Source organism: Tachypleus tridentatus, chromosome 3, assembly GCF_004210375.1.
Source record: "Tachypleus tridentatus isolate NWPU-2018 chromosome 3, ASM421037v1, whole genome shotgun sequence".
Taxonomy (NCBI): Eukaryota; Metazoa; Arthropoda; class Merostomata; order Xiphosura; family Limulidae; genus Tachypleus; species Tachypleus tridentatus.
Window position 1 is genome coordinate 105,127,727 of NC_134827.1, and position 23,803 is coordinate 105,151,529.

The following is a 23,803-nucleotide window of genomic DNA, read 5'->3' on the forward strand; positions in this document are numbered from 1 at the left end:
TCTTCCATAACCTTAAAACGTTTAGGAAAGATGAAAGATTTCAGAGTGATGCTGATCTCATGCTTACTCTCAGTCATAGATTGGGGCTAAGAATAAAACCTTTTCTCAGAAGGTCATAAACGCCTCAGAGCACAACTTATGCACTCTATAAACTCAGGAAGATATTACGTCGAAAAATAAATCATAGTTGAACCAATGTCTTTTTTTTGCTTTATAGGTCGATCTAAGAACTTTTCGGAAACCCTCATAGTTAACATGATTTATACCATTTTATCAATCATATATTTCCCCTGCACCCAACACATAGAAAATTTCTCTTATTATAGCCACTGCCTTCTTAATACCCTAAGTGGTCAGCTGTTGGAAGGTTGTGGAGATGTCAGGGTGCTTTTGTATCTGGAGACAGTGGAAGAACAGCAAACAGACATGTTCTTGTCTTCTGGCGTCTTCCCATTTCCGAAAATTCAAGCGTCCTCACAGCGATAATAAACACTACTATGCTTATTGCACCTTTATCTTTTGGCTATATACTTGGAGTGATTGTTTGACACGAAGGTTCTTTGTCTGCACTACTACTGACGCACTAAATAACTGATTTCAAACTCGTATATATTTCCTTGGGAAACTTTCGTTTAAGTCTTAAACCATGTTACTGCTTCATGGTTCTCTCTTTTAATAATGTTTACACTATTCATTAGCGCGTGGTCTTCGACATAATGCATCACTAATTCCGTGGTTACGTCTATGTTACGTTAAAGTTATGTTCTTGAAGTTACTAGAACTATTTTTCAGTTCTATTTTCAGTCTGTCAAATTGTCCAAAGACCACGCTGTGTTGTCACTGGTGTAATGAAACCGTAAAAGAAGGGTGAGTAAAATCTTAAACTACAGAAAATGTCTGACGTTAAATAAATGTTTTAATTTGTTTGTGTGGTATACATGTTCAATCATTCATTTGTCTTCGATCAACTGGATTTCAAAAATTCACCAGTCATTTCAATGTTGCGTGACTTGTCGAGATTGTAAACTTTTGTCCATCGAAGTAACGGTGGAAACCACTAAGGACACGTAAGTTGATCTTTCTGCAACATTTAATGTTTTAATAGAATAAGCAATTTAATGTTATTTTCTGTGTATAGAAGATTGTATGGACTAGTGAAAAAGTGTTAGATAATTGAACTTTTAACACTAGCATGTTAGTTATTATGTAAAATAATTGCCATAAATTTTAAGTGTTCTGATTATTTTTCAAAGCTGAGAATAGTTTGTAAGTTATTTTCAGTTAGTAAGCTTGTTTAGATAGCCCGTGGATAGATGCGGTTGGAGATTCATTGTAGTTGTTAAAGTAAGGTGTTGTAATTAGAATGTATATAAAGTAAATCGTATTTTATCGTAAATATAGTTATTCTATCATATATTTTAATGTACTGTACGTTAATAAATAGTGCTTGCATCAGGTTTGTTGTAAAAATAGTCATTTGCCATTTGTAGAAAATAGTATAAACTGCGTTGTATTTTAATTAAATAAGGCCAACTAGTACGGCTGATGAAATGTTAGGCTTAGGTGTAAAAAAACATTATTTTAAAACTTGTTGAGATTTCACGTTATGATTGTTAAAGTTTATTTTAATTTATATATTTTAACTTTACGATGTATTAATAGTATATCAACATCAAAGTTCAAGTTCAGAAACATTGTGGGTTGTCAGGTTGTCTTATTATGTACTGTTATAGTTTAATTATGTAATTGTAAATGTAAGGTAAATGGATGGATTCTTTTATATCAGTATTGTAACATCAGTAATATAAAATGTGGTATTTCAACTGTTTATCAGCGAGGTTTCTCGCACAAGAAAATTAGCAGTTCAGTTTCTTATGAATAGAATTTATACAGGTGACATCATAGTCACGTGATAGGGAAACTTGTCTTAACAAGTTGACATGATGCGAAATGTTTATTCAGCTGTACACTCAAGGTATGCTCAAATTTTGATTGCCAAAATCATGTAAAAAGAATGTCAGGTAGAATATTTATATTTCCCTTATAATTTATAAAGTAAAAATATGCTTCGGTTATGGTTGATATGAATTTAATGTAATGGTTTTACTTGAGGGGTCAACTTTCTTTTGTCATCAAAGTCCTGAAAAATCTTCAAATTCTCTTGGGCAGTGAAAACAAATTCTTCTTGGTTACCCAAGAAAGCTTTAAAACAACTGCTCTTTACAAGTTACCTAATATCACATAAATGTTTGAAAAATGACTTGCTTGAGGGATTGGTTAATAACAGTCATTAATGTGCCTTGTTCTATACCATCACCCCACAAAGTTTGGTTCTGATTAGCCGAGTAACCTGGGAGTGGTTGGATAACAAAGCATAAAGTCTGTGTATCTAAATATATAATTCACTTTGCCATGATCTTCAACATCAGTGATTTAAAACTTTATAACAGCAACCCTTTATTAACATATGCCATATTCCCTATCATTGAACTACAAAATCTCACCTTTTATTTTGAATAAACCCTAATTTGGCAATGAAGTGTGAAAAAAAACCTCAAGGTATTTAAAAAAAAATTCAGTAGCTTCATCAGGCTAGTAGTGGAAAGTGAATCCACAGGGGCAGAATGTTGAAGAAATAGTTTTATTATTATTATCTGGAGGGTAACATTTATTTTTTATTGTCTTTTATTTTTAACTGTGTTGTTGGAATGTTTTAAATCCTTGAAATATGCTCTACAAATTCTAAAAATAAACGTTATTGGTTGAAATGTTAAGGAACTTACAGACAGTTGACTTAGAGATAAAAAAGAAAAAAGTGAATTATTGTAATTTTTATTTCGATCAAGTTAACATGAATAATAAGATAAAAAGTATTTTTTGGAACCTTAGTTGGTTATTAGACAGTGATAGTTCCACAGTTTAATATTTGAAAACATTTGGATTGGACTGGAATTGTTTAAGTTTCAATATACAGAAGTAAGTTCAGTCATTAAAAGTAGTGATGGTGACACTGTAACTTCTTATGAAAAATGTTCATTACGAAGGCAGAAATGCCTGTGAATAATGCTAAACATTAAGATTTTATTCAAAGATAAGACTGATAACCATGTAGAATATTTACTAATGTTAGTCATGATTTAGTTTAGTAGATTGCTGTAATAGACCAAGGTGAAAATCAAAGATGTACGAGGCAAAATTATTCTATAGATTTGAAAGCTCAGGTCTGTCTGTCTAGATAGTTCTGAGTGATTGAAACATTGGTTGTTGGTGACACCCATGAAGTTTTGTAAGACTGATGAAACTTATTTGGAGTGCATTATGCACTTTTAATTTTCATACTAAAGATACAAAAGTGATGTAAATTGTGGAAGGATTGGGCCTCCAGAATGAGTTGGTTCCTGTGTAGGATGATACCCGTATTTTAAAAAAATTAAATGATTTTTGTAATATCTTGATTCTTGCCTTCAAAACTGTGAGAGATTTACTTGTGTCTTAAGCAGTTAAATGGTAGGGTTGTAAATATAAAATACAGTACTAATGGCAAAAGCACACTGTTTAAGTGGAGTTTCATTCTTCAGTAATATTATATATACAGTTTATGGCTGTAAATATGGAGAATAGTTTGTCTTCATATCATGAGAAAATAATTTTGGGATGGCATGATGAACTTGCTTTTGTTTTGTTGACTGATTTTAAACAGTTTATGTATTTTTTATGTTGGTGAGATATATCAGTTTGTGTTTTTATTGTGCAAGAAAACTTGTTTGAATAAATATGAGTGGCTTCATTATCTGATCATTAATGAAAATTAATAAAAGACTTGCCACAATGTGTGTTAAAGTCTACACCAGAAAAGTTACAATATTATGTTTAATGTTTTTAAATTCCTAGCAGAACCACTGTTATAAATTACTTTTTCTGTTTAGTGTCATGGCTGAAAATGATGCTGAACTTCTGGATTACAAGGAAGAACAGGAACAACCAGCCAGTGCTTCAGTGGAAGAAACAAAGAATCCAACTAGCTCTGGACTCTGGGATTTCTTACTAAAACCAGAACTTTTTAAAAACTATTGTTGATTGTGGTTTTGAGCATCTTTTGGAAGGTGAACAATTTTTTTTTCTTGTTCTTTGTGTGTGCTTAGTTATAATGAATAATTTAAAATTTAATATCCAGGTATGAATAGTTTTGAAAATCCACTTTTTTGCCCTCTTGACAGTTTTTCTGTTTTACTTCCAGACCTAAATTTTAAAATTACATCTGAATTGTGTAGTGGGAAAAAATTATTAAATGGAATTTTGATATAACCACAAGTGGCCATCTGGGCAGTTAAAACAAAGAATGGTCTCCTGTTAACTTTTTAAACAGAAAGCCCATTGATGGTATCTAGATGTCAAAATTTGATAGTTCAAACTTGTTTAAGTTGCAACCATTTATCAGTTTCAAAATATAACTATTGTCAGTTCCCTCCTTCAATCAATGTTACTTTGTAATTTGTTATGATAAATTTGAAATTTGTGTGCATTATTTGATTATAATTTAAATTATATTATGAAATAATTGTTTCTTATAAATGTGCATATTGGCTCTTACAACTGAAAGTATTGAGATAGTAATAAGAAATCAGAAACTGGTGTGAATTTTGTTTTTTAATTTCTAATTCAATATAGCTACTACAAAACAGCTAGAATTGTAGTGAAATTATAGTGTGTCACAGAACAGGTTATGGCTTGTTAACCCTTACACAGTGGCCATCATGTTCGCACTGTTTAAGGTTTAAGGCAGATGCTAACTTAAACCAGTATATTACACAATGTTCTCAGTGGTATGGTGCATTATGTTACTGCAAGAGATGAGAATTTCAGTGTACTAAAATGATAAAACTACTACTATATTTTTGTAGTTAGAAAAACAGTCTTATCTAAAGGTCCTTCAGATTCCTCTGAAAACCATACAGTTATTCAAACAAACAAGGGACAAGTTGGTCATTCAAGGCTGTCTTTGTGCATCTCACCCCTCGAGGACAAGTTTAAAAATTAAGACTTATTTTATCTTTCATTAATTCTATTTTTCTCATTAAAGTCACTGATGTAGTTGGCACTGTTACCACTGGCAGAAACTCATTCCATTAACCATTCACTCCTTTTGTCTTCAGAGTATGTACTAAAGTTAACTTTTGTTCTATCAATTGTTTTATTGCTTTGTGTATAATTTATCTTTTCAATACTCTGTTTTTAACTATCATACACTATTAGAAAAATATTAACTGTACAGGGTGGCCCGTAGTCCCTACCATTCCATATATCTTATGTATCCAGTGTATCTGTGTGCTGTCCCTAATTCTCGCTGCATAATATACCCGATACTTGTCACAATACGCTCTTCAAGTGTAAATGGGCTTACATCGGCCATATTTCTCTGAAACAAAGAAACAATTTTATAATATATGCATAATTGAATATAGCATAATAACATTTGGATGGGTAGGAACTTATGGACCACCCTGTATTTTAATTATAAACTAATCTGAGCTGTAATGAAAGTTTAACTTTTACTTTGGGGTAAAAATGGCTGAAGTACAAACATTTTAAAATTGATTTTGTCATTAACCCATTTATTGAGACTACATTAAATGTTTACCCATTTACTGAGGCATATGGAATTTCTGCAGGTCGTACACCATGCACAGTACACTCACATTTAACATCTGAAGGCAGGCCGTCTTATATAGAGAATTGATAGCTGGTTGGTTTAAAGTTTGCTCCTTATTTGACATTCAAGTGAAACATTGTTTATTAAATAATATTGTATGTGTGTCTTGATGCTTCCTGTCTTCTATTAAAATCAATTTAAATAGGCTTACGTATGATGATGCTTACTGCCTAATAGTTGTATTTATAAATCTTTAGTTTTAACTTGCTTGTAATACATGAAGGGTAAAATTAGTTTGATTTTCTGCTTTCAGTTCAACATGAGTGTATCCCAGTATTAGTTTGATTTTCTGCTTTCAGTTCAACATGAGTGTATCCCAGTATTAGTTTGATTTTCTGCTTTCAGTTCAACATGAGTGTATCCCAGTATTAGTTTGATTTTCTGCTTTCAGTTCAACATGAGTGTATCCCAGTATGAGTTTGATTTTCTGCTTTCAGTTCAACATGAGTGTATTCCAGTATTAGTTTGATTTTCTGCTTTCAGTTCAACATGAGTGTATTCCAGTATTAGTTTGATTTTCTGCTTTCAGTTCAACATGAGTGTATCCCAGTATTAGTTTGATTTTCTGCTTTCAGTTCAACATGAGTGTATCCCAGTATTAGTTTGATTTTCTGCTTTCAGTTCAACGTGAGTGTATCCCAGTATTAGTTTGATTTTCTGCTTTCAGTTCAATGTGGCGTATCCTAGTATTAGTTTGATTTTCTGCTTTCAGTTCAACGTGGCGTATCCCAGTATTAGTTTGATTTTCTGCTTTCAGTTCAACATGAGTGTATCCCAGTATTAGTTTGATTTTCTGCTTTCAGTTCAACATGAGTGTATCCCAGTATTAGTTTGATTTTCTGCTTTCAGTTCAACATGAGTGTATCCCAGTATGTTTGATTTTCTGCTTTCAGTTCAACATGAGTGTATCCAGTATTAGTTTGATTTTCTGCTTTCAGTTCAACATGAGTGTATCCCAGTATGTTTGATTTTCTGCTTTCAGTTCAACATGAGTGTATCCCAGTATGTTTGATTTTCTGCTTTCAGTTCAACATGAGTGTATTCCAGTATTAGTTTGATTTTCTGTTTTCAGTTCAACATGAGTGTATCCCAGTATTACTTTGATTTTCTGCTTTCAGTTCAACATGAGTGTATCCCAGTATTAGTTTGATTTTCTGCTTTCAGTTCAACATGAGTGTATCCCAGTATTAGTTTGATTTTCTGCTTTCAGTTCAACATGAGTGTATCCAGTATTAGTTTGATTTTCTGTTTTCAGTTCAACATGAGTGTATCCCAGTATTAGTTTGATTTTCTGTTTTCAGTTCAACATGAGTGTATTCCAGTATTAGTTTGATTTTCTGCTTTCAGTTCAACATGAGTGTATCCCAGTATTACTTTGATTTTCTGCTTTCAGTTCAACATGAGTGTATCAGTATTAGTTTGATTTTCTGCTTTCAGTTCAACATGAGTGTATCCCAGTATTAGTTTGATTTTCTGCTTTCAGTTCAACATGAGTGTATCCCAGTATTAGTTTGATTTTCTGCTTTCAGTTCAACATGAGTGTATCCCAGTATGTTTGATTTTCTGCTTTCAGTTCAACATGAGTGTATCCCAGTATGTTTGATTTTCTGCTTTCAGTTCAACATGAGTGTATTCCAGTATTAGTTTGATTTTCTGCTTTCAGTTCAACATGAGTGTATCCCAGTATTACTTTGATTTTCTGCTTTCAGTTCAACATGAGTGTATCCCAGTATTAGTTTGATTTTCTGCTTTCAGTTCAACATGAGTGTATCCCAGTATTAGTTTGATTTTCTGCTTTCAGTTCAACATGAGTGTATCCCAGTATTAGTTTGATTTTCTGTTTTCAGTTCAACATGAGTGTATCCCAGTATTAGTTTGATTTTCTGTTTTCAGTTCAACATGAGTGTATCCCAGTATTAGTTTGATTTTCTGTTTTCAGTTCAACATGAGTGTATCCCAGTATTAGTTTGATTTTCTGCTTTCAGTTCAACATGAGTGTATCCCAGTATTAGTTTGATTTTCTGCTTTCAGTTCAACATGAGTGTATCCCAGTATTAGTTTGATTTTCTGCTTTCAGTTCAACATGAGTGTATCCCAGTATTAGTTTGATTTTCTGCTTTCAGTTCAACATGAGTGTATCCCAGTATTAGTTTGATTTTCTGCTTTCAGTTCAACATGAGTGTATCCCAGTATTAGTTTGATTTTCTGCTTTCAGTTCAACATGAGTGTATCCCAGTATGTTTGATTTTCTGCTTTCAGTTCAACATGAGTGTATTCCAGTATTAGTTTGATTTTCTGCTTTCAGTTCAACATGAGTGTATCCCAGTATTACTTTGATTTTCTGCTTTCAGTTCAACATGAGTGTATCCCAGTATTACTTTGATTTTCTGCTTTCAGTTCAACATGAGTGTATCCCAGTATTAGTTTGATTTTCTGCTTTCAGTTCAACATGAGTGTATCCCAGTATTAGTTTGATTTTCTGCTTTCAGTTCAACATGAGTGTATCCCAGTATTAGTTTGATTTTCTGCTTTCAGTTCAACATGAGTGTATCCCAGTATTAGTTTGATTTTCTGCTTTCAGTTCAACATGAGTGTATCCCAGTATTAGTTTGATTTTCTGTTTTCAGTTCAACATGAGTGTATCCCAGTATTAGTTTGATTTTCTGCTTTCAGTTCAACATGAGTGTATCCCAGTATTAGTTTGATTTTCTGCTTTCAGTTCAACATGAGTGTATCCCAGTATTAGTTTGATTTTCTGCTTTCAGTTCAACATGAGTGTATCCCAGTATTAGTTTGATTTTCTGCTTTCAGTTCAACATGAGTGTATTCCAGTATTAGTTTGATTTTCTGCTTTCAGTTCAACATGAGTGTATCCCAGTATTAGGAATGGGTATTTTATGTTGAGCCAACTCTGGTACGGGAAAGATTACTGTTTTTGTGTTGGCCACTCTTCAACAGTTAAATCCTGTTGGAAGTCAGGTAAAATAACAATGGCTCGTACAAAAAAATATTGTGAGGTTTATTGTCTCTACCAATCTGAATCTAAAAATGTGATTTGAAAGTTTTTCTATCAAGTATAGATTCTCAGGGAACAAACATTTAGCTTTCATGATGACAAGAAACTAATTTGAAGTAAAAATATATTCTCAAGATGGCTGGTATGGGTATTAGCACTTTAAAATAAAGTGCAGAACAATGTTTTGAACTTCTTGGGTCATATCCAGGCTGACAAAGAGAGAGTTTGCAATTGAATGTTGCTGGGCACACCTTAGAGACAAAAGTGTAAACAAGTATATTAGTATTGATATAAAGGTGTTCCTTCATGTTGGTTTAATTTTGCTTTTAATTGTTGTATAAGTAGGGCTTCTTTGATTTTGTGTTTGTTTGTATTTGTTTTTGTACTTAGTATTTGGGTGTTTTGTATGGTTTTGTTGTGTTTATTTGATTTGTGGTGTTCAGAAACGTGTGAAGGTGACTTTTTATGTTCTTTAAATCTGGTTTCCATTTTTCTACTTGTTTCTCCAATATAGAAGTCGTGGCAGTTATCACATTGTATTTTATAAATAATGTTGGTGTGGTGTTTGTCAGTGTAGTTTTTACATAGTATAGACCTCAGTTTTGTACTTGGGTTTTGAATAAATTTGATGTTTACTGGAATGTTGTGTTTTGTAATAAGTTTTTTTCCAAATGTTGGTTATTTTTTCACTGATGTCAGGAACATATGGTATGCAGCAGTATAAGGCGTTGCAGTTTGTTGTATCTTGGGATTCATTGTTATTTGTTTCTTGTTGATCTAGGTGTGTGTGTAATTTTTCTCAACAGTTTTTTAAGGAAATTTGTAAATCTTGATGAAGTGTTGTTTTATTTTGTTGATTTAATCATTAATTTTATCAGGTGAGCATAGTTTTGTGGCTGTGTTTATTTGGTTTCTTAATATGTCGAGTTTTTGTTTTGTTTCATGTGCTGAGTCCCAGGGAATGTGTAATCCAGTATGGGTGATTTTCTGTGGATTTCTGTTTTGATTTGTGTAGCAGTTCTTATGATCTGGAGGTTGAGAAATGTTATTTGGTTTGTTTTCTTCCTGCACACAGGTGAACTTAATGTTAGGGTGTATTGAGTGGTGAAAAAGACTAAGTGTTTATTCTGTATATGTGAATCAAATAACTATCATCAACACACCTGTACCACTATAGTGGTGGGTGTAAGGCTGAATTGATCGCTTGTGGTTCAATCTGTGTCGTAAAAATGTTGGCTAGAACTGATGACATGGGATTGCCCATACTTATTTGTAGGTTGTTTTGGTTATTGAACATAAAGTTAGTTTTGTTGGTAGTGAATTATATAATGGTTGCTAATTGATTGCTGGGGAAGTGTATCACATGCCTGAAAACAGTTTTTGAAATTGGTTATATCACGAACTGTAAAATTAAACTATTTACGTTTTTTGTGTATAACTAGTGTTGTCAAAATCATAAATATATCACATAAATCTTGTGATTTTTTTTCTTTCACATATTTGCAATAGAATGTACTTTATTTCTCACCTGGTGGACAAGAATGTAAAACATTTTACAGTACTTAAAGTCAACTGAATGCGTCTCAAGCCTGTATCAGGATTTTTGCTGTAAAATTAGTTTGATTATTCTGTTATTTGTAAGGCAGTAAATCAAATATATACGTGTTTTCCTGCATGTTAATTTTACTGAAATAATTTTTGCAATGCATTTCCTTCTCTTTTGAGAGAAAACATAATCTTAAAGTTTCAGTGCTATTGTAGCATCCAATCTATAAAGATATTCACAATGTAATGTGGGGTCTACATAGATACTACTCCTCAGTGTGGATTCCTGTATGTGGTGAGAGGACCTCCCAGGGAAGGTTCTATTCTTTCAGTTTACCTCCTCTTGGATCTAAACATCCACTCCACGTGTTTGCCATGTGTGGTGATCCATGAAGGGGAGGAGAGGATCCTGGTGGTTGGGGTTCTACACTAACACACCACTTTGGCCTGAATTCCTGTAGATAGGCGGCCTTGGGGTGGCCCCTCTTGGGTCAGTTGGCAGGTCTACTTGGGCTGTGGTCAACCAAGTACCAGTGTTGGATGTTCTCAACATGTGTTTGGGTATAGTGCTCACGAAACCCTGGCGTTACTGTAATGTCCTGGTTTGACATTGTAGTGCGTCCCCTCGTAGGGCTCCATGATGGGTGGGTGGGGTCAGTGGGCACCGAAATATTCCTTTTTTATTATGGACCCTCCAAATAAAAACTTAAATAAAATAGTGAAAAAACAATCTAAAGATAAATGACCACGTCATGAAATTCTGAGCAGCAATCTTCAACATCTGTAACACCTCTTGTACCTCATTTTATTATACTACATTCTCTTTTAGACAAACCTTTTGGGCATATGTCTCCCTTTTTCATTCAGTAGGGACTAGAAGGACTTGCTGGCTCTCTAAAGTCAGTAAAGAAGCTTTGATCTGGTGACATATTGGTAGAAACATCCACAGCTCAACACATTAAACTCCTCTTGCATTCAAAGACAATTGGGTATGTACCTATTGAGGTTACACGTCATCCTACTTTTAATTCATCACTAAGAGTTATTGTTGAGAGGGATTTTGAAGAACATCCCAGAGTTATAGATTCTTGCTGGTTTCTCCATTTCAGGAGTTTCTAGAGTGAAGCATATCTCCACTCACAAAGATGGAATTACAATGCTGACCAATGTCCTTGTTCTGACATTTACATGCGCCCACCTGCCACCATCAAAACAGGATATCTTAATTGCCATATATTCTAAACCCTCTCCAATGTTTCCAATGTCAGCAGATCGGTCACTTGAAGACGTCATGTTGTGGTTCTAGACGTGTGCTCGTTGCGGTGGCAAGAACCATGATGCTTATGAGTGTGAAATGGGCCCTCGTTGTGTCAATTGCAATGGCTCTCATCTGTCCTACTTTCGTTCTTGCCTAAATGGTTGGAAGAAAAAGAGGTGCAGTGTTTAATAATGATTCATAACATTACCTATCCTGAGGCTTGAAGGTTGCTGTCCAGCACTTCATTTCGGACATTTTGCTGCACTTCGTTCCACAACTACAATGGAGTGCAGACAGATCTCTCTGTGCCTCCAAAAAAATCATTCTCCAACAAAATGAAAGTCTTTTGACCTCCATGATCAAATTGTTATCAAATTCAGTACCTACTTCTGTCCCTAACATACATTCCAGCAAACCCCAAGATCCACTTCCTTTGGTTCTGGGTACAGGCATTTCCTCAGATACATCTTTTTCTCTCACCCCAAGATGCAAAATGATCATTCTTTCATGTCCTTAGTCACTGGGATCCTCTTCCAACAGCAAAGACCTGCCCAAATGGCCAAGGACAGGATCCATGTAGGCAAAAAGACATAATCATAAACAGAAGGGTTCTCCACCCAGTTCGCCTACACGTAAATAAAAATGACCACCTTGATACAATGAAATTGTCGAGGTTTATGTTCTAATCTGGATGATATCAAAACGCTGATGGCTTCCTACTATCCTGTATGTCTTTCCTTACAGGAAATGTTTCTGAAACCTGCCAATACAGTCACCTTTCGGTGGTTTTCTTTCAACAGAAATGACAGGCTGTAAGAGGGATGAGTGCATGGAGGGGTGGCACTATTGGTTGATCAGCGTGTGCCCACCTTGTCATCTGGCAGTACCTCAGTTGGACCTGATGATATACACTATGAAATGCTGTGCCATCTATCTCCTGCTTCTCTTGCAATTCTTCTGATTGTTTTTAACTGGATCTGGCAGGAGAATGTTTTTCCTGATGCCTGGTGCCAGACTATTGTTCTACCTTATCTTTAGCCTGGGAAGGGTCCCAAGATTACTTCAAACTACCATCCAGTTGCTTTGACAAGCTGTCTCTGTAAGACCTTAGAGAAGATGGTTAATGCTCATCTTGTTTGGTTCCTTGAATCAAACAACTTCCCTCGCCCATCCAGTGTGGATTCGGCGACAGCACTCCACCGTGGATCACCTGATTCAACTTGATACTTCAATCAGAGAAGCCTTTCTCATATGGCATTTTGTATCAATATTCTTTGACATTGTAAAGGCTTATGATACAACATGGAGGTATGGTATTTTGCGAGACCTTCATATATATGGGTTATTTGGCCATTTGCCCATTTTTATTAAACAAATTTTTAATGGACAGGAGATTCCAAGTTTGTGTAGGTTCAACACTTTTCTGTTCTTTTCTACAAGAACTTGGAGTTCATCAGGGCTGTGTTTTGAATGTTAAACTTTTCAGTGTAAAAATTAATGCCATCACTGAACAACTCCCTCTCACTGTTGCAAAGGGGCTCTGTGTCGGCAACTTTCACGTCTTATGTCAGTCGTCGATCATGAGGTATACTGAGCAGCAGCTACAGACTGTCCATACTTTTTCAGAACAGATGATCTGCCATTGCTCCTTTTGGCCCACATATCCAGGCATAGTTGGATGAATTGGATCTGTCCTTGGATAACATTGCTGTATCCACTGGTCAGCCCATCATACCATGGCTTCTTGCGGTTCCCAAATGTGACCTATCGTTAAGTCATCTGAGAAAAGCAGACACTCCCATTTGGAAATACTGTCTGCTATTTGCTGAATATCTTTCGAACCATGTTTCCATTCCAATTTATACAGATGGCTCAAAATCAGGTGACTGTGTGTTTGTTGTGGTTGTGTGCAGAATCACCTCTACAGCTTTTGTGTTCACTGCTGAACTGTATGCCATTTCTCTTGCCCTGGATCACATAGAAGCTAAGCAGTACTTAAACTGCACTATTTATACTGACTCTCTTGGTTCTCTACTGGCCCTGGAATCACTTCATGTTGGTTCACAACCTGATCTCACTGATATTCAAAACCGACTGGCCCATTTCTCTTTAACATCTACTTCTGTCCAGTGTTTCTGGATACCAGGCCATGTTGGTACTTGCAGGAATGAGCTCGCCGACACCACAGCTAAATCTATCTTCTCTGGCACCACTGTGCCTGTTCCATACATGGACTATGGTCCTGTATTCAAGGCTCGACTCCATGCCAGCTGGCAGTCGACTTGGAGTGAGCAACGTGAAAACAAGCTTTTCCAAATAAAACCCTCTATTGGACTTTGGCCATCTTGCTTCCATGAGAATTGGTAAGAGGAAGTTCCAGATAAAAGAAACCGATAAGTCAAAAAATGTGACCAGTGCGTAGTCTATGTAACGCTCAGGTCACAACAAGCCACATTTTACTTTTTTGCCATTTTTACGACTCTCAACATCAGCACAATTTTAAACATGTTCTATCTCAAGATTTGTCCATAATATTAGACAGTGTTATTGGTGATGGTGACACTGTCCACCTTGGTAATGTTTTTAGTTTTTTAAAGGCCATTAATCTTTTTAATATCATTTAAGTTTCTTATTTAAAAATTAGACCTTTTTTGATGCGATTCCCTTTTAAGAATCAAAGCCCATCTAGTTCGATTTGAAATTAGAAAATGGCTGTAACATCAAATAACTCGAAACCAGGACTGGAAAGGCCAACTTCAGGTGACTAATGCTGCTGTTTGAACTACCTGTTAGTCAAACTTGTATTACTCTAGTTTTTCTCTTACTGCTGTACATTAGATGTAAACATTGGTTTTATGCTATTTATATTTTATTTTAAAATTTGTTTTGTTTTACCTTAATTTCCTTTTATGAATTTTACAAAAATACTTTAATTTTAACTTTTTTACTGGATGCTTGGCACAGATAGCCTAGCTGGTTTGTGCTATAAAACACTAAATCAACCAATCAACCACAGATTTTACCATCATCACTTTTTTAACTTACGTTTATTTGTAATTGATTCCAGTTATTATAAATAACACTTTTAAACTAATAAAGTATGACATAACATTTCATAACGTATTGAGGGCAAAGGTGATTGAAATGAAATACAGTTGAAGAGTCAAAACTAGTGTATTTAAAACTTAAGTTTAAGATATTTTTTAGGAACACGCAACTTATTAAATAATTATTTTCTGAACAAAAGCGTGGATAGATATAAATAATATAGCAAGAAAGTATATTTCATTATACTAGTTATGATCAGTGTCTGTGTGGACTACACAGGAAGAAAGTATGTTTCATTATACTGGTTATGATCAGTGTCTGTGTGGACTACACAGGAAGAAAGTATGTTTCATTATACTGGTTATGATCAGTGTCTGTGTGGACTACACAGGAAGAAAGTATGTTTCATTATACTGGTTATGATCAGTGTCTGTGTGGACTACACAGGAAGAAAGTATGTTTCATTATACTAGTTATGATCAGTGTCTGTGTGGACTACACAGGAAGAAAGTATGTTTCATTATGCTAGTTATGATCAGTGTCTGTGTGGACTACACAGGAAGAAAGTATGTTTCATTATGCTAGTTATGATCAGTGTCTGTGTGGACTACACAGGAAGAAAGTATGTTTCATTATACTGGTTATGATCAGTGTCTGTGTGGACTACACAGGAAGAAAGTATGTTTCATTATACTAGTTATGATCAGTGTCTGTGTGGACTACACAGGAAGAAAGTATGTTTCATTATACTAGTTATGATCAGTGTCTGTGTGGACTACACAGGAAGAAAGTATGTTTCATTATACTGGTTATGATCAGTGTCTGTGTGGACTACACAAGAAGAAAGTATGTTTCATTATACTAGTTATGATCAGTGTCTGTGTGGACCACACAGGAAGAAAGTATGTTTCATTATGCTGGTTATGATCAGTGTCTGTGTGGACTACACAGGAAGAAAGTATGTTTCATTATATATACTAGTTATGATCAGTGTCTGTGTGGACTACACAGGAAGAAAGTATGTTTCATTATGCTAGTTATGATCAGTGTCTGTGTGGACTACACAGGAAGAAAGTATGTTTCATTATATATACTAGTTATGATCAGTGTCTGTGTGGACTACACAGGAAGAAAGTATGTTTCATTATACTGGTTATGATCAGTGTCTGTGTGGACTACACAGGAAGAAAGTATGTTTCATTATACTAGTTATGATCAGTGTCTGTGTGGACTACACAGGAAGAAAGTATGTTTCATTATACTGGTTATGATCAGTGTCTGTGTGGACTACACAGGAAGAAAGTATGTTTCATTATACTAGTTATGATCAGTGTCTGTGTGGACTACACAGGAAGAAAGTATGTTTCATTATATATACTAGTTATGATCAGTGTCTGTGTGGACTACACAGGAAGAAAGTATGTTTCATTATACTGGTTATGATCAGTGTCTGTGTGGACTACACAGGAAGAAAGTATGTTTCATTATATATACTAGTTATGATCAGTGTCTGTGTGGACTACACAGGAAGAAAGTATGTTTCATTATATATACTAGTTATGATCAGTGTCTGTGTGGACTACACAGGAAGAAAGTATGTTTCATTATACTGGTTATGATCAGTGTCTGTGTGGACTACACAGGAAGAAAGTATGTTTCATTATACTAGTTATGATCAGTGTCTGTGTGGACTACACAGGAAGAAAGTATGTTTCATTATACTGCTTATAATCAGTGTCTGTGTGGACTACACAGGAAGAAAGTATGTTTCATTATACTAGTTATGATCAGTGTCTGTGTGGACTACACAGGAAGAAAGTATGTTTCATTATACTGGTTATGATCAGTGTCTGTGTGGACTACACAGGAAGAAAGTATGTTTCATTATACTGGTTATGATCAGTGTCTGTGTGGACTACACAGGAAGAAAGTATGTTTCATTATACTGGTTATGATCAGTGTCTGTGTGGACTACACAGGAAGAAAGTATGTTTCATTATGCTAGTTATGATCAGTGTCTGTGTGGACTACACAGGAAGAAAGTATGTTTCATTATACTGGTTATGATCAGTGTCTGTGTGGACTACACAGGAAGAAAGTATGTTTCATTATACTGGTTATGATCAGTGTCTGTGTGGACTACACAGGAAGAAAGTATGTTTCATTATGCTAGTTATGATCAGTGTCTGTGTGGACTACACAGGAAGAAAGTATGTTTCATTATATATACTAGTTATGATCAGTGTCTGTGTGGACTACACAGGAAGAAAGTATGTTTCATTATGCTAGTTATGATCAGTGTCTGTGTGGACTACACAGGAAGAAAGTATGTTTCATTATACTGGTTATGATCAGTGTCTGTGTGGACTACACAGGAAGAAAGTATGTTTCATTATACTGGTTATGATCAGTGTCTGTGTGGACTACAGGAAGAAAGTATGTTTCATTATGCTAGTTATGATCAGTGTCTGTGTGGACTACACAGGAAGAAAGTATGTTTCATTATATATACTAGTTATGATCAGTGTCTGTGTGGACTACACAGGAAGAAAGTATGTTTCATTATGCTAGTTATGATCAGTGTCTGTGTGGACTACACAGGAAGAAAGTATGTTTCATTATACTAGTTATGATCAGTGTCTGTGTGGACTACACAGGAAGAAAGTATGTTATGATCAGTGTCTGTGTGGACTACACAGGAAGAAAGTATGTTCATTATACTGGTTATGATCAGTGTCTGTGTGGACTACACAGGAAGAAAGTATGTTTCATTATGCTAGTTATGATCAGTGTCTGTGTGGACTACACAGGAAGAAAGTATGTTTCATTATACTGGTTATGATCAGTGTCTGTGTGGACTACACAGGAAGAAAGTATGTTTCATTATACTGGTTATGATCAGTGTCTGTGTGGACTACACAGGAAGAAAGTATGTTTCATTATACTGGTTATGATCAGTGTCTGTGTGGACTACACAGGAAGAAAGTATGTTTCATTATACTGGTTATGATCAGTGTCTGTGTGGACTACACAGGAAGAAAGTATGTTTCATTATACTGGTTATGATCAGTGTCTGTGTGGACTACACAGGAAGAAAGTATGTTTCATTATACTGGTTATGATCAGTGTCTGTGTGGACTACACAGGAAGAAAGTATGTTTCATTATGCTAGTTATGATCAGTGTCTGTGTGGACTACACAGGAAGAAAGTATGTTTCATTATACTGGTTATGATCAGTGTCTGTGTGGACTACACAGGAAGAAAGTATGTTTCATTATACTGGTTATGATCAGTGTCTGTGTGGACTACACAGGAAGAAAGTATGTTTCATTATGCTAGTTATGATCAGTGTCTGTGTGGACTACACAGGAAGAAAGTATGTTTCATTATGCTAGTTATGATCAGTGTCTGTGTGGACTACACAGGAAGAAAGTATGTTTCATTATACTGGTTATGATCAGTGTCTGTGTGGACTACACAGGAAGAAAGTATGTTTCATTATACTGGTTATGATCAGTGTCTGTGTGGACTACACAGGAAGAAAGTATGTTTCATTATACTGGTTATGATCAGTGTCTGTGTGGACTACACAGGAAGAAAGTATGTTTCATTATGCTAGTTATGATCAGTGTCTGTGTGGACTACACAGGAAGAAAGTATGTTTCATTATGCTAGTTATGATCAGTGTCTGTGTGGACTACACAGGAAGAAAGTATGTTTCATTATACTGGTTATGATCAGTGTCTGTGTGGACTACACAGGAAGAAAGTATGTTTCATTATGCTAGTTATGATCAGTGTCTGTGTGGACTACACAGGTAAACATGAATTTCTTATTGCACACAAAAATGAAATAAAGTGTTTTGGGTAAACAACAAAATTGATCTGATTTCCAATAATATCTCACTATGAAACTTTGTAGAATGGACGGCAACTCTGTTGTGGAGACACAAGTGTAGAGGATGACGTTTCGAAAATCTTTCACTTGAAGATGAAACGCGGAGAGTGGGATCCAGATAGTGTTTTTATATGTTTAGTGTGTTGCTGGAGATGTGATGTTAAGCGGACAAAACAACATCCGTTCCTTGTTTCAGTATTGGACTTTTTATGAAAGGACTGGAAAACATTATTAGTATCTGAATTCCAGGTAATTGCTTGTGAAACGGGCCCACTTAGTGATGTTCTCTTTACCTCTTAAATTCTCATGTGCAGAAGGATGTCACTGTGGTCATCATGAACATCAATCTAAGCAGCTCTTACATAGTACATCTGATGAACAGTAAGCCTGCTGGATCTGATTGTAATGAGAGCCTACCTTGAAACAAAAAAGAACAGCATTGACTAGAGGGTTATATCATTCTTGTCTCAGTCCTCTACAGTTTTAATCTTATGTTAATTTAGTTTTTTTTCAATTTCCTCACATTTCTTGTAACTTAGATGCTAGTAGATTGTTTTAAAAGTCATATTAAAATACTAAGGTAGATTAAAGTGTAACAAATATTAAATTGTATGCATAATATAAATGTTCTAATTAACCTGTTGAATGCCAAATGTTTCAGCTGCTATGGCAACTCTGAACCAAGTTTAAAATACAACTCTAATGCTTTTTCATTTTGTAACTTTTTTCGTGATGCCATTTTGGATCGAAAGTGAAACAATTTTTAAGTAGGTCAAATGCATGATGGTGCTGACATCTAGCGTTGAAGTTAGGTATTACTGAAAACGAATTAACTCGTCCATGGCACTGTGTTACCAATCGGCTTGGACGAGTTATTTACGGAACTGAATAGGTTAAACCTTGCCATATGTAAAAGGTTTATAAAAAAAATTAGCACTGAAGCTTCCAATTCAGCTAGTGAATACAAATAAAAAACTGTTTCATGAAACAATCAAAGAGAAGATTATGGATATATAAATTTGAAAGCAGTAGTTCTCAAACCTTTGTGTCCTGAGGACTCGTTTTAATTTAAATTGTTCCCAGACCTCTAGTCCTGTCATTGTTTTTGTTTTTTAAAAAAATTCACGTACATGAAAAACTGTATTCCATAATTTAATGTTTTACTTCATATGAGTCTAATTTTAAAGAAAAACATTGTTATTCTAGATTTTTTTTTCTTTAATTTGTTTGTGAAACTTCCAACCTGACTTGTGGGCCCCCCAGTTTGAGAAGTGTTGTCTTAGAGTGTCATGTTTCAAAAGTAAATTTGTTTTCCTAGTTTAACACATTGGTTAAATTGGTTTAAAAAAAAGAAAAAAATGGTATTATTATGTATGGCTGTTTTCTCATTACATAAAAATCCCAGATGTGTATTTTTTTCTATTTTTTTTCACTCCACTGAATTATTTTTCTCGAAAGATTTTGACCAAATTTGCTTATATTTTATTTTATTTGTATGTTTATAAATAGGATACTCTAAATGTTTATCATTCTTAGCAAGTTTAACAGAAGTGCTTATAACAAGTAAAGTGAATTATAAAACATGTGAAAAGTACATAGGCTAAAAGTAAATTAACTAGTTGCATGCATTCTAGAAATTTAAAACATTTTATGATACTCAAATGAGTTTCCTTTCAACACTTTGGATGTTTGTAAATATTTTAATTATGGGCAAACTTGTATTTTCAGTGATCTAAGCCTAATGCATATTTTATAGGACTTAACCAAGTTTCAGCTCTTGACCATAAACTAAAAGTGTTATACATTTAAAATGTATTACTAAAAGTGTTCAGACAAAGTACAGCTAACCAGTATGCTTACTTTTTTATTCTCCTTTGTATTTTGAAATGAAAATATAAATGTTTGAGGGTAATTTTTATTCAATGTACGAGTCAAACAGAACTTTTAATGTATTTATCAATGTGACTGCAGCTCAGGTATGTTAGGAATTTAAAATAAAAACCAAGGTTAGTGGTTAGTGACTTTTCTGATGAGAAATTTGTTGTTCTATCAGTTTAGTGATACTAAAATAGCATCTAGCAACTGTATTATCATTGTGGTTTTTTTAGTCATCACTTCATTAAAAAAAATAATAATAATAATTCCATGATGAAAGTTAATAAAGTTTGCCTTGTTTTAGAATTGGTGCAAGAAATGGTGTACACTATTCACCATTTTAACTGACTGGAAACAATCAAGCAAGTGTATGTTTGATTGTGAAATTAAATATTATGTTATTAAGCTTTACTGAATCAATGAGCACCTATTAGGTGTAAGATATACACCTCCAAGTCATTTGATGCATTCAAAATTTAAGTAAAATAATAAATGTGATTTAACATTTTTATAGAATTGTCATTTTGGAACATTTAGTGTAATTTAAAGATAAATTGTTACATTTACTGCACAACTTCAGAGAGAGCCTCACCTCTAAAATCTTCACCTGTAAATGCGCGCCCATCCTAAAGCAGGGGTTTATATTTACTAAGAATCTGTCAACCTTTGAGAAGTTTTGTTCCTCATGCAGATTTTCTTCTCTTTCTCTGAATTTATTAATAATCTGTTTTTATCATTTTATGATTTTAAAGCATGTGATTGGAACGACTACTAACTGTAGTTCAGTTTTGAAAATAGTTACAGATAAAGTTTAAATGCCATTGGATAGAGCAGATTATGAACTGATGAAACGTTTCAAAATGGACGGCAACTGCTTCTTGTGGAGACACCAGCATAGGGGATGACGTTTTGAAAGTCTTCTGTAGACCAAGTTTCTACAGACGTTATGTTGATGACACCTTTGTTATTTGGTCCCACAGTCATGAGAACTTGCCATGCTTCTTAGAACACCTCAATTCCATAGACAAAAGAATCCACTGTGGAAATAGAGGAACAAAACAGTCTACAATTTCTTGAAGTACTCATCAGCAAACAAGCAAGACAAATAACCACAACTGTATACAGAAAACCCACCCACATGAACAAATATCTACACTTCCAGTCCTATCATCCAACCTTGACAAATCGTGGTATAATCTAATGCCTAAACAAGAGAGCGGAAAACATTTGCAATAAGACATCCATCGAAGCAGAATGTCAAAAGATCATAGAGAGTTTTAAACAGAATGGTTACACCTCCTCCTTGATCAGAAACACCTTGAAGAAGACCACAACAGAAAGAAAAGATCATAAAGTTACCATTTACCTACCATACCTACAACATTTCAGTGAAAAAACTCAAACACATCACCAAACAAACATGTTTGTGTTTGGCCTTGCCATTTTAAAACACATCTTTCTTCTAATCTTTGTAAAACTCCACAACAGTATTTTATTTTTTTGAAAAACGTTTTTTTTTATAAATTAAAAAATAAGATAAATCAGTAGTTCTACAAAAACTTTATATTTATTTACTATTTTGATGATGTTTTATGCAGTAAACGAATGATCACAGGGTTAGCCAGTGAGACCAGCCACATACTAAAGAAGTAATAATGTCTATAAATTTAAATACATGAAGTGTACCTTCCTAAAATGAAGCAGTTTTCAGTAAAGGTCTGCTTTATTAAAGAAAACTATGTTACTGATGTTATATGTAAGTGGTACGGTAGGGTCAGTCAGACTTGGTCTTTGAGAAACCAGAATGCATAGGTGTAAATAAAAATCATTCTCCCCTCCTTCCCGTTGTAGAGTTGACATTTAAATAACCTGTAGAATCTCCTAAATTCCTATCTAGTTGTTTATTCAGCAACCTTTCACTACTGTATCTGTTATTTTCTCTCTCTTAATGGGAACTGTTGCAAATCAGCAGTGTACAGTAGCTTGGAAAGTTGATTTTGATATCAAATTGTAACCCAATATTGAATAACATGTTGTAACATATTTATTTACTCAGTAAATAAATTATAGATGCATGATGTTATTCTCTACTGAAGTTTACATCGATTATTAAACTTTATTTCTTTCATTCAATAAAAAAAAAATGTTTGCATGTTCGGGAAGGTTTGGTATGAAGGATTTGGCCGTTACCTTTGTTTCTGATGAAGAGGATGTCAAGATATCGAATAATGTACAGGATAAATGTGATGTGAATATCTCCGTGTTCAACGTTTCTTCATATAGTGAGTATTCTTTAGAATAAAATCTTGTCTTAGGAATTAGGGTTGATGTGACGAGATGGGTAACTCAGAAATATTTGTTTCTCTTCCCTCAAGATTATTTCTCAAATTAGTTAGACTATTAAACTAAGTTGATGAAGTTAAAGTTTTAATGTAATTGTGTACTATAAGAAAGTATTCTTTACTTAAACAGACATGTAAAAGAAGCCATCAAAACTTCACGTGAAAGTAAAGACATAGAAATCTTATTACTGGAAGTTTAATTAGCTCTCTTCTTGAACTTTGGTGCTTTTAAACAGTTATTATATCATAATAAAGTAGAGTTATGTTAAAGTTGACATGAAACTAGTCTATGTTTATCTGGAAGATAAATTCCAGTAAGGCCAAGATGTATTTTAAATGCTTTATATATATACAAATATATATATACTAATTGTTTTCAGCATTATGTTGTTATAGATATAGAGAAGTGGTTTTAATAGTTTATCAGATTCTGTTAGAAATACTTCCAAATTGAGGGTTTACTGTTATCAATGTCTGTTTATTTGTTCTTTTCAATTACATGATCTGTATTTACATCCCTGATTTAATACATACAAAATCATTATCGTATAATTAGAGATCTTTGTTGATGATCCGTTTATTATAGTACCTTAAAAAGTGCCCAAGATCTGTTTGAATACAGTTTGTGTTGGTGTTTTTTCAACTGCAGACTTGGTGTGATAATGATTTTGTACTGTTTTCTGGTATCTATGAATACTAAACACGTTAATAAAACACTTTCATAGTTGAAGGATGATAAGCTGACCAAAGGCCCCTGTTTCTTTCTGTATCATCAGCATTATACATCTGGGTGTTTTAATGTTTCACTTGTAATTTTATCATGTAAAAAAGAGTTAATTCACTTCAACTTTTAATATCTGTTTTTTGTAAACTTGTAATTTGTGTAAAAATTACAGTGATGTTCTTTACAAATTACCTTTTCTTTTTAATGTACCAGTGGTGTTACTATTGGAAATTCTTTGAATCTAAACAAAAGTCTTCAGTGGTTTTCTTAAGTTTATCCTGACATTTTTGCTTATGATTTTGATGCAATCTGTTGGATTTCTACATAAAACTGTATAGCTGTTCCTTAAACAAGGACAAGAGTTCTTTATTTGTGTGCAGTTAAATA

At 34.1% G+C, this 23,803-nt stretch overlaps 1 long non-coding RNA gene across 7 annotated transcripts; it reads left to right on the plus strand.

Annotated features, from left to right (window-relative positions):
* Positions 1–786: 786 nt before the first annotated feature.
* On the plus strand, positions 787–23,682 carry LOC143247668 (uncharacterized). Of its 7 annotated transcripts, XR_013026656.1 has the most exons (4): positions 1,245–1,344; positions 3,927–4,103; positions 22,514–22,632; positions 23,418–23,682. It is a non-coding gene; the product is annotated as an uncharacterized LOC143247668 (long non-coding RNA). The 7 variants fall into 7 exon arrangements; XR_013026654.1 differs by lacking the exon at positions 1,245–1,344 and adding an exon at positions 787–867 and having other exon boundaries at positions 21,149–23,682; XR_013026653.1 differs by lacking the exon at positions 1,245–1,344 and adding an exon at positions 926–1,067 and having other exon boundaries at positions 21,149–23,682.
* Positions 23,683–23,803: the final 121 nt, after the last annotated feature.